At 31.4% G+C, this 13,031-nt stretch overlaps 1 protein-coding gene across 2 annotated transcripts in view; it reads right to left on the bottom strand.

Moving 5' to 3' along the window:
- The window catches only part of LOC130441193 (cell surface glycoprotein 1-like), a 162,324-nt gene that overhangs the window by 104,489 nt on the left and 44,804 nt on the right, over nucleotides 1-13,031 (bottom strand). The window contains exon 1 of one of the 2 annotated variants that reach the window (XM_056774763.1): nucleotides 11,950-12,245. The exons of the other annotated variant lie outside the window; for it this stretch is intronic. The gene's annotated coding sequence lies outside the window, so the exon portion shown is untranslated. Of the gene's footprint in view, nucleotides 1-11,949; nucleotides 12,246-13,031 lie in introns of those variants that run through there. 2 annotated transcript variants of the gene reach the window in all.

Genomic DNA, 13,031 nt, shown 5'->3' with positions numbered 1-13,031 from the left:
CTTTTATATATTTTTGTTTCAGTTTGCTTGGTAGCAGATTACAAACATCGAATGCTTTGTGAATAATATCTGGAGGTGTATTTTCAAATTCTAAATATTTATATTCCATTATAATCAATATTTAACAAATCTAAACTATTTTAACATAATAAACAACAATGGAATATTCCCGTTTGATAAGTTGACATTAATAATAATTGAATGTCATTTGAAAAACAGTTCATGAAAATTTTTAGTAGAAACTGAGCTAGAAATATTAAACCATCGATAAAGACAAATCCAATATGCATAAAAATGGTGCTGCTGTATTTCAAATTATCCATTTCGAGGAGAAGCACCTCATCTCGTGAAAATGTGGGGTTTCTCAAATGACTTTTGACTTGACAAAAGCGAAAACTCGTGTACCAGAGCTTTTAAAAATAAATTCCTACATATCAATATCAATAACATCAATGACTTAAAGAAAATCGAAGTTTATATTTTATTTGATTTCCGGAGATTTCACTATTTTGCATATAAGGAATTCTCAAATGAAGAACCATTCAGTACAGTGTTTTGGCCTTGTTGTTATAGAAACCCCTGCGAAGGCCTAAGTAACATGGAAATCGTGCCTTATCAAATCACCTGAAGAAAACATTCTTTGTTTATAAAAATAAACTTGATCTGTGTACTTTTTGCTTTCGGTCTATGTCATGTATGTTTATTGTGTGTAATAAATCGTTCTCACGATAATTTATAATTTGAAAATTTATTTAATCTAATAAGACACCGCGGCGACATAGCAAAAACACTTTGTCGTTCAATTGACTGTACGACAATACATCAATTAAACGATACGTTTGGCACAATATAAAAAAAATGAAACACCCCTATGAACCTATTATTTAATTGATGATAATTATTAGGTATTTTCACCGCCCCTATGGCATAGAATTTTTGTACGTAATGAAGAGCTTTATGGCTACAGGCATTTCCAATAACTACCATAATGATAATAATTGTAGCTCGCTATAAACTACTGTCCGTGTATACATTTATGTAAGAAACTTTTCGTTAACTAAAAATGTGTTACTCAAACGGATTGGTTTTGATTATAATTATTACTGAACAACTAACAACAAATTTTAGTTTCATATGATATAGGTTTAAATATTTTATTACGATTTAGTAAATTACGCTTTCTTAGAAACTATTTTGATGTCGTGCTTTATTTTATATCAATGTTTGTTTCCCACAATTATATTCCTCTTATTTTCATTTCAATCAACCAACATCTCGTGAGCTTAATCTTAAAACTTAATGTCTTTGTACCTTTTCAGGTGTAAAGATTTAGAGTGATTGCATGGGCTCCTTTCTCCACACCTGTGTTTTTTCCTACTATCTTATTCATTGTTTTTCCTTTGTATTTTTATTGTTTCTCTTCAGCTCTGGTCTTCCTTTTAAGTGTTATATTCCTTCTATCATCATTCAATTGTTTTCATAATGATTTCCCATAATCAAAAAGTAATAAGAAAATCCAAATCGCATATAAACGAGATATGCTACAACTGAACTGAGAACGGAGTTGAGCCGTAGAACATTTTGACCTTATGTGTCAGTAGTAATCTGAGAATAAACACAAATTCATTTAAATTGAATTTGAGTTACAAGATTCAGCTTGACACTAAGCTAGAGTAAAATGATTTATTGGATGCACATAAATCGGTAATATGTACAGGGTTGCACTATACATAAAAAAGATAACACAGTAGTAATGACTGATAGTATAGACCAAAATTTCTCAAACTTTTCCTCGTAAATCACTTTCAAAATACTTATTACTAGTTTCAGTTGATACATTTACACCATATTACCAACCCTTCAAAATCACTCTTATTGTAAAAGTTCCCATGGACCTTTGGGAATCACTGGTCTAGAGGATGCACAAAATCTTAAATAACCACTGGAATGAATATGAAATAAATACCAATATTACAAAAGCTAAGTGGTGAGTTTGGATCACCAAGTTATTATCTGCTGAAACTAAAGTTTTTTGTGTATGCAGATTAAAAATTAAATTGTAACATTAACAACACGAACTGGTTTTAATTTTTGTGCAAATTCACCTTTCATTAAAAATACAATTAAATTTTGTTGTTTGAGATGTACTATTTTTAAACACAAATCGTTGATAAATTTATTCATTCAGCCGATAAGAAATTTATTTCGAAATTTCAGTGAATAAACAATTAAAGTCCAATAATTATGTTTTCGTCATGAAATACAAATAATAACACTATTTTATTTGTTTTATCACAAGAAAATGCTAAGCCATAAAATAATATTTAATAACAAGAGACATCCTAAACCAACATTTCCGCGTTATCTTAGAACTAACACCGAGTTTAGTAACCAAACAATTGATTTCATACTTAGAAGTCGGGTCGTTGCTTGTGTTTACAAATTTTGATATACGACTATGGTAAAAATAACCAGAACTGACCTATTACCCAGATAAAACAAAGGATATTTTTCCACTGTCGTGTTGTGTTAGGTTAGTTAGAATTGAAGGTTATTTTTAACTTTTTGGTCTATAAGCGTAGTTCAAATCGGAATACGTATGAATGAATAGAGTGAAATAAATACAGTTGAATCCCACAATTGAAAATAGTGACTCATATTATAAAGTAATTTCATCAAATTAGACGTTAAGTTACATATATGCTTGTTTAGTACCACCAATATTCAGTTGTCACATTTCCTTTATTCATTTCTTTTAAATAATGGAAACAACCATTATTTGAGGTGTGGCATCGTCTACTTTACTTATCTAATATTTTCTCTCAAACATCCCTTAACACTTTTTAAAACATGGCGTGTACAGAAAGTTTCTTCAGTGATGCATACGTGAATAAAATTATTTATTAATAAGTTTTTCTGTATGTTCATCAACTTTCTGCTCAATCTATACCATGTAGCAATCCTCCACGACCGCTAAATTTTATTGATTTTTTGGTGGAATTATTAGGACAAATATATTAAACTGTACACCCAATAAAAAGAAGAGATGTTTCTGTCTTTTATTTCAGACTAAAAGCGACAGATGTTTTGGTAGCATTCTTTCGTTTTAACGTTTAAAATTAGACTCTTGTATTGAGGATTGTGTTAAAAGATGTACATAATACGGTATACAATTTATACGATTCTAGCACCGAAAATTATAATTTTAATAATTGGCACACACTACACAGGAATAATAGTACAGGCAAATTAAGCGATTTTGAGCCAAAACCTTAAATTAAATTGGACGGTTTTGATTTTCTAGATTCTGGGATGTTTTGGGATACTGAATAAGTCTAGTAACTCTTAAAAAAATTTCGGGCACGGATTTTCTAAATTTTGCGACTGAAAAAAATTTTGGAACGTGAATAACTCGAAAACTACGAGGAATTCGAAAAAAAGTACTGGAGCAAAAAACGTACAGCTCAAAATTCTCTACAGATTGGTTCAAGCATTTTTTCTTAACCTCAAAATTTCCATTATAAAATAGGTTTGAACGCTTAAAATGATTTTGAAATTCGAAAAAAAGTGGCGGAGCCAAAACTGTAGAGCACAATGTCACGACTCGCAATCGATTCTGTGCAAGGTGCTTTCACAAATACAACTTACTCTTGGATATCTAAGGACAACAAAATCGGGACATTTTGAATTTTCTATGCATCTTCAAAATTGTAAGAATAAGGAGAATGTTATTGCATAAACTTGAAGCTGAAATTTTAAGCTTCAAAATGAGTACCCACATTTTTGTGAAAGAGAAGCTATTAAGTCTGTAGATATTGAAATAATAATCAACCAAAGATAGTGTTCATGATCGCGTTTTTTAAAAGTTAGTTCATTTGAAATCAAAAAGTAATTCATGTGTGTTATATACATGAAAATATTGATGATAACACAAACGACAAATCTCTCGTTGGGTTTGCTTGTTTATATGGCGAGTAATGAAATATATCCACGGAAAATTTCCAAAGTCGGAAATTATGCTAGATTATCCGAATAGAGAATAGAGATCTTAACCATCATGATGCATTTTGATTTTTTGAGAACGAAGTAGTTTTCCGAGAGTTAGAGCAATTTCAATGTGCGCCTGGAACGTAAATTGGCTTGGCGAATTACTCAGAAATAGAGACCTATCTTGTAGAAAATTTTGTGCCCTACACTTTTTTTTCGAATTTCTCTTAGCTTTCGAGTTATTGGCGTTCCAAAATTTCGAAAACCCGTGCCCGTAATTTTTGTTAAAAGTTGCTAGGCTAGGCGAATACTAAACCGATAGTCGTATCGAATCAGGTGATCAATATTTTCGATATCGTCATCGGTTTTTGACGTGAGCAACCGACGAATCATCTAGAAGGTCATAAAAATTTATTACCACACACTTGTTTCTATAAATTATAAGTTTCAGGAACAGTTTTTCCCATTTCACTTCAATTCGTTGTTCTACTAATGCTGAAGAAGGCTACAGCTAAACTGTTTGTTTACAGTAAAGAGGCGTATTCGTTACAGACTATTCAAGGTAACAGCAACGATTGTTTCATTATTTACTGATGTGGGATCCTTATAACACTTGTTTTGGAAATAGTTTGTGCTGCATTTGTGTATTTAGTCGCCGATCGCTTTATTCCACTAATTTAATATTTTCTGGAGCAGTCATCGACACAGGATCTCCCAAACGTAGGTCATCTTCTAATGATTCTGGTCCCCAGCGAAAGAACTTAGACCAATTGTTGAAAATGGTGGATATAAGTCACCGTAAACAGCATCCATTTTATTTTTTCATTTGTGTTGGTGTTAATCTAACTTGTACAAGGATGTTTACGAACACATTCTATTTACTACATGAGGCCAAGAACTCATGGAGCGCACTACGTAATTTTGTTATAATTGTAAATATATTTTCTGTTAAGTCATGTGGCTTGTTTAGTCCTGAGATTCGTTCAGTAGGCAACAACTTTACAAAAGTTCAATCTAGTTCCAGGTGTACCTTGTTGGAAAGAATTTGATTAAAAATACCACAATTTGAGTGCAATTACAATCAGAGTTCTAGCTTCTCAAGCGGACACCAAGAGACACTTTTTGAATCAATTTTAGCAAGACACTACTTTATTTACAGTAGCAAAAATATTCGTGTCCTGCTGTACAATGGAGAAAAATCAAATCAGGCATTTCCTCTGCTACTCTGAGGTTTTTATATAAAATTATTTGTCAGTATTGTAAACTATTAACATCAATTTTAAAAGCAATGAGACATTTTCTTCCTCTCTTTTATTCATATATATGGGGCAATCAAATCAAGTACTAGTGTTGATTGTTGATAATATTTTTAACACGAATTATGGGTAAAATCAATATAGAAGAATATTGAAGATTACCATTACACAAATAGTTAATTTAATGTGCGGAAGAAGCAAAATTCAAGCTGCAGTAATGAAGAAGTATAACCGGAAAGGATCGAATAAGGTACGTAACACCAATAAGAGAATAAATATATATTCTTTTGAAATCTTTGTACATAAAATATCTTTTATGAAAAACATTGAAGCAATGCAAATAGAAATGGTAGAAACAGAAATTCAGCAATAATCATATCTGTATTAATTTTAGTATTATTCATTACCATAATTGATAATACAAAATTAGGATCAAAATAAAACGTGTTTGTCGAACAGTGTTCCACCTGGCAACAAATTGGTTCGCGGGACTTGAAAAAGCGGCAGGTGATACAACTCCTCTACGAGTTTAAATTCGCTAAAATCATATAGTTTTCTTTTGTCTTCGGTCTCCTATTCAATGCCATATGAGGCGTCCGACGTCCTCAATTCATCTCAGACGCGAACAACAATGCTAAATTTATTGAATATTTTCGTGACAATTCAAATATATCGTTGAACTTGTGTTGAACAATTGCCATCAAAAAGGCATCCAAAACCCATATCACCTGAAGGAAAAATTGCTTGTCACTTTTATTGTATAATGCTCAATAACATTATACTGATTCAAACTATAATTCGTATTTTTCTTTATAGAAATTCGATATTTTGTGGTGACATTTACACTGCATTGGTTCAAAATAACTAGAGACGCGACGCAGAGAGTTTCAATTGCGCCTACGGTGTCCATACGCCAACGTCGCCGAAGAATATAATTTCTTGTGCCTTTTTTTTTCAAGCACTACTCAAGTTATTAGCTAATCTTAACCTAACCTAACAAACCGTCAGTCCACGTGGACTCATTATCTCCACTGTTTACCAATGAAAACATCGAATCTCTCAATGGAAAAAATTCTTGGCTATTCTTTACACCGTAAATTAAAAATAAAATAAATAATAGTTTTTTATAAATAAAATAAGAATTTTTCAATATCCGGCAAGATAAGAAAACCTTTTAAATACGTGAGGGTCAGCACAACAAAAATAAGTTTTAGGAAACTATTTGATTTGTTTTTTATCTTAATGACCAATAATTATGTAAATTGATAGAAATAGGAGTAAAGGAAAATGTATAATGCGGTAAAATACAACTGATAAAAATATTTTATTCAATATCTAGTTACTGACTTTATCTGCTTCCTCTTATGGTATTCCAACTGTGATTAGATAGTCTAGTTAAACATATTTATATTCACAATATGAGTCACAAAATTTCAAGTCTAAAACAGATTTCTCTTATTTTTAGAAAAAAGAAACTGGGTTATAATGTTATATTAATTATAATATTTTATGCATTGTCTGAAACTATTCCATGAACTACTTTACAAGTAGATATAAAAAATGTATTTGTACAACCATCCTTAAGCAGAATGAAAAATGATCCGTTATTTATATAAAAGATTTCTTGAAGATAGGAAAAAAACTGACCACCATCTCCTTTGAAAAACTGTCCATCCTATATTGTTATCCCTTGTCAAAATTTCACAGTAATTCAAAGGGTCCTGTACACAGTTAAATTATTTGTCAAATATTTCAACAAACGTGATCGTTCAGTTTCTTGAAAGTATGCAAACTTGTCTGACTTGTTTGTCAATGTAAATATTTGACGGAAATTTTGGTTAACGATGTAATCAAGTCTTATGTTTGATAGTATGCAGCGCACTTCGTCAAATAAGATGTCAGTTATCGTATCGAAACCATAACAACTGATAACGGAAATAACAACAATAATTCTAAAAAAAATTCTGTACTTCAGAGCTAGAGGAACGTCCAATTTTTGTTGTGTTTTTAACTCCCCCAAGCAATCAAAAATCCTCAAAAAATTGATTTTTAGAATATATCTCTGAAGTCTTTTGATTGCGTAGAGCCACAAAAATGCAATTCCATTGACTACCAAACATAACAACTCACACTCTAACAATAAAACATGGCGCATGCTATGGGACGAGTTGACAACGGGGAGAAAAGATAATAAGATAACTACAATGGCCAAAATCAGAACATCAATATGGTGTTGGTGTAAATTTGAATTCTCAACATAATTTTTAACCTCACCAAAACGATCACAAATATATGGAAATCGACAAGTGACACAGCAACAAAAAGAACCTGATGATTCACTCAGTTTTCACATGCAACAATTTTACAGTTAATTTTTTTTAGAATTAACTATGTTACTTCAATTGCGAAGAAAGTTTGGTTGCTGTGTTGTTTTACGAAACCAGTTTTGAAGATTTCAAATGGGCTGACCTCAACCACCACGACGAAACGGATTCATGACCATGCCTCCGTCATTCTTCCCTTCGAAGGAAAGGAATTAGTAGTAATATATATATATATATATATATATATAAACATCACAGCGTAAAAACATTGGATCCAACATAAAAGTCGAATGACAGTAATTGGTAAAAATAGCAAGGGATAAATCTCCAATTGAACCACGTAGTCGAGGTCGAATACGAAATAGGTGGAGTTCAAACTAGAGCCAGGATGAAGAAAGATATCGAAAAGGAAAAGGCGATAGACCAATTATAGAAGAAGGAAACATATAAAGACCTCATCAGATAATTACAGACAAAATTTTGCTCTATTTTTTTTCTATGAGTTAGTTTTGAGGAAGTTCAAATGTTAATTTTAGTTTCGTATTACAATAACCAATAATTTCCAATATTGAAGGAAATTTTTAAGGTCAATGAGTACAAGATAGATGAAAACACTGTCCACGTTGTTGTATGATTTGTTATTGCTTTTGAAAAGAAAACTAGTATTGAGTGATGTGGAAATTCCTTTAATACAGATTTATCTCCATATATTGCAACATGTGGAGAAAAAAATCAGGAGATCCCAAAGGATGTTGCTATAACATCCTTGAAGAATAAGTTACGGTGTGAAAATAAGTGGCAGAAAAGATGTGGTACTGTTGAACTGTATCTACCTTCATTAAGTCTTAATGGAGGAAGTATCTTTAATATATCTTCAAATATTTTATGGCCCACAGGCAGAAATTTTGCGCAGTCATTTGCGTCTTTGCGCACTATTCGTAACAAATTTTCATAAGGATATTTCAACTACTCTCTAAACCATTAACCTTTTTTCCTTTATCTTCAAACATAGTGCTAGCACCAGTGTCAAAAAACGACTTATCTATATTAATATAAAAACAGATGGTAATAAAATAGGAGGGTCATTTTCGGCAAGGACAAAATCTAAATATGGGCAAGATTAACAAAGATACTTATTTATTAGTTCGATTATATATATATGCGCTTTCAACTGATGAAAACAGAGCGCTGTGAACAAATTATATGGGACGACGCGTGAATACAGAAGACATCTGTTCCAACTAAAGCGGGATTTGCACTGTTTCCCTTTAATGTACAAGGGTTAATGAGGTAACAATTTACATATATTCACTTTTTAACATGGTCACCTTCAAAATTTAAACAGTTTTCGAACCGTATTTCAATCCCATTATCAAAAACCTCTACCACTTCATTGTAAAACCATTTCAACAGTTTATTTCAACTTGTCATTATTTTACGATGCTTTCCACCAATAAATTCCGTAAGTTTGGAAAATAATGAAAGTCACAACTGTATACAACTTTCTTCTGTCAACGCTACTGAATACACTGTTTACACCACCACTACACCACAACACTCGCAATTACACTGTCTGACGCGAGGTTCAATAACCAAGTTGTGGTCTTCAGAGACTGAAGTAACAGTGTATTCAGTATGAATATGGCCAACGGTTCCAGAAATTCCAGCTTAGTGTCAAGCCTAGTTGACTTTCAGTCTCTGAAGACCCTAACTAATTAATATTGTTCTTCGTACTAAACGTTTGTCCTTTCTTCATTGAAACCATCTAAGCATATTTCCATCTTCAGCACAAACTTCAATAACCTATCGGTGAATTTCAGCATGCGAAATTTGTTCAATTTAAAAACCGATAAGTGAGTGAACTTCACAGTTGGTAGGATTCCTGATTGACATAATGACAAACGAAGCGATTCAATCACACAGAATAGACGTGGCGACGTAGTAAGAGATATACAAAAAAAGCGACCGACCTTGAACTTAGTTTACGTCACAAATATAACCCTCGTACATCTGAAATGAATCATTAAGAGTTAATTCATCCCTGTTTACATGTTTTCATTAAATCGATTGTTTCATATTCCCTATCCCCGTTCCTTGTCTCTGTAATTGAAGGGCTGGTCTCATTCGAGACATTTATTGTTTCACTTTACATACTCGTACTGGTGATAAGTATCAACGAATACATTTTGATTCTTGACATTGTAGAAAATTAATTAAAACTATAGGAACAAAAAACACGCAATAAGATAAACTGGTCGACTGTGAATTAATGAAAGGACGAACATATTTGTTTACATTTTTCATTATGGGTGAATCATGGGTTCGAGGAACATCTCTCTCGCAAAGAGTTTAATTATTCTATTCATATTCCGGTAAAATTATGTTCAGCCTGATCCTGGCGAGAATATTAGGTCAAGGTTGGAAAATTATATTAAAGAATCAAGTACATTCGCGAAAATTATTAAATAGTTATTTATGATACTCGTGCGCAAAAGTACTTCATGCATGAGTATCATACAATATTTTATCTAGGACTGCATAAAAAAATACTTTTGTAAAATTTATGACAGTTGGTTTCCATTGACATTGGCTTGAATTTTCCGAGAAATATGCAACATTTTTCATGTTATTATTATAGTGTTAACATCAATCCAAAAATCGCCATATGTATATTTTTCTTGACTTTTCGGGAAGCAGGGTTCGAGTTACATTTCATACAATTTCAGGAAGAGTGCCATCAAATTCTTCTTCCATGTTTATGTAGCTAATAATCAGTGTTTTATCTATCCGAATTTGAAAGATATTTTGCAATTTTGCACGATGACGTTTCACACTTCTTAATAACAGTACAGAATTATTACAATTACAGAGCCTTTGAGAATTGAAATGATAATCCCATTTCAAAAGCATTGTTCTTTATCGTACGCTTTTAGACGTGTGTATAATATGTAATTCCAAGTTTTTATATGAGTTTTTGAATGCCTAATTTTAATAGTGTCAATCCTTCTTGTTAGGACGTTAAACGATATTGAATAGCTAGATTTCTAGTTTGAAAAATGATCCGCGTTCGGCAGTGTACTAAAAAAACAATGATTTTATAAAAGATGATCTTAAGTATTCTTAGTATAGTAAGTTAACCCCACAATTTGATACCATGGCTAACTCTATACATTCATTGGTTCTAAAGATATAGAACTTTTTCGAAAAGTTTTTCAAAATAGTAGCTTATAAAATATGCAGAGCAATAACACGAGTTGTAGTATGTTTAACAGTGTTGCCACCATAAATTTTACAATAATAGGGGAGATGAATCCATCCCTGGGGGTATGATCAAAAGAATAAAAACAAATCCAGCTCCTTTCCGCTTCCAGATATCTAAGATTGGAGCTTCCCCAAATAAACAAAAATTTTTGTTTGAAAAAAAATTTTTCATTATTTTTGCTTTTTTATGTTTTTGGTTTAATTTTTTTCGCGTTCCATTCAAATATAGTACAATATGAATGTAAAAATCCCCATAACATTGATAACGTACATAATGTAAACTTGTATATTTTAATTAGGGTATAATATAATACTAAATAGAATTTTTTTTCAAGTAGTTACGAAAATATTTTAATTTGGAACTAATTTGCGTCAAGTTGTAGAGCTTCCTTTAATAAAATTCATCAAAAATTCTACACCCCTCTAATCTTTAAGGTTTCTATTATTACTTCCATGCCTCCCCCAATCCATAGTGGTTGCTTGGAGGTTCGTTCATGTTGACAAGTTGAACTCTTCTTGTTCTTCGTGCAAGTTGGAACGATATTCAGAATGTAGCTAATATATTTGTTCAAAGATCGAAACGAATTTCACTCTCGTGTACTTGTATAATATTCCAAATAGATTATGATAAAAAAATTATAAAGTCAATATGAACTTTACATTTATCAAAATTTTCATATGCAGAAATATTTCCCTAAATGCACGCCTATGCACTACCAACCAATAAATAATTATTTATGCAACAAGTGAGTAAAGTAATACTTTTTTTCCCGAGTAGGACGGCAATTCTTACGATTGAAAAAAAGTTACTTTACTGACGAGTTTCTAATAGTGCGTAGACTGAAAAAAATTCGACAAAACTTTCATCAATTTTTATTTTGTAATAGTTATATTGAAAGTACAATTGTGCGGAATCCACAAAAGAATTGTATATATTTAAATACTATTCCCTGGATTTCTCAGGGAGTAGATTCATAGTCGCTGCAGTTGCCGATTCAAAAATAACATTCTTTATAAATGCAAATTAATGAAAAAAAAAATGAGAATATTATAACGGACGCAGAAAAAATAAATTAATATTGTTCATTAATTGATATTTAAACTTAGAATTAAATACTTACTATAATATATAAAATATATCCACTATAAAATATCCAAAAAAAATTTAGAACAATCACTTATTGTTTAGTTGAAACGAAAAAACATTTTCGAAACTCTAATATCAAAAGAAAATCTTCAGTACTGTTCGAAAGATAAAGAAACAAACTGAATAACTAGTTTTGGTGGAAAGAAGCACTCGACGCGAACATATAAAACCGCCGCACGATTTTCCGAACAAATGAATGCCGGATCTCTGGGTCTCCTCGTGTGCGTGTAGTAGTAGTAGTAGTAGTAGTCGGTTAGCGACCGAAGAATCGAGGCGGGAGGGCCTAAACAACGCCGAAAACGAAAAATGGGGGAAGAACTATGTCAGAAAACGAGGAACGATTACATTATTGGCATAGAGATGGGATTTGTTTTTATTAAATTTATATAACATTAGAGTAAATTCCACTGAAATATAAATTATAATGAAGTTGACTATTTCACTGGATTCTCAATAGTTTAGAACCCTACTTTTTAAAATATAAATAAATCAGTATCAAAACAAGAGTGGGACAGTGTACGTGAGTCCACGAAAATGATTTATTAAATTATGAAAATTAATTTTGTGAAGTAGTATATAAATTTACGTATAATTTCTAATTATTTTCACTCAAATAGGTATGAGGTAGATTATTAAAAATAGTACTTGAATAATGTTTAAACAAAAAAAGAGTCCAAATAACGTATCTCCACTAAAGAATACCATAAACTATTTTCTTTAAAATTGTTTCCAAGTCATATTGACATTCTACTTTGAATAACTCAAAGGAAAAAACTTTTGGAGGTAAATCTATTGATTTAAAAGGCCATTTGATCGTACCACGTGCAGGGATAATTTCATTATCATTCGAGCATATCTTGAAATACTTTCCCGCTCTTGTTTTGATAATGATAGATTTTGATTTAAATAAGCAATGTATGATTTTGTGAAAATTTACACTGGTAGATCGTCAATTTATAAAAGATCAAAATTACCATAGTAGACACGGCCAAAAAAATGTCGATCTCAATGATCTAATCAATGTAATGCTTCAGTTGGAATCATAAGAATGTTATT

Source organism: Diorhabda sublineata, chromosome 1 (genome assembly GCF_026230105.1).
Source record: "Diorhabda sublineata isolate icDioSubl1.1 chromosome 1, icDioSubl1.1, whole genome shotgun sequence".
Classification (NCBI taxonomy): Eukaryota; Metazoa; Arthropoda; class Insecta; order Coleoptera; family Chrysomelidae; genus Diorhabda; species Diorhabda sublineata.
The sequence above is the reverse complement of the archived record's forward strand: the minus strand, read 5'-3'. Positions and strand labels throughout refer to the sequence as shown.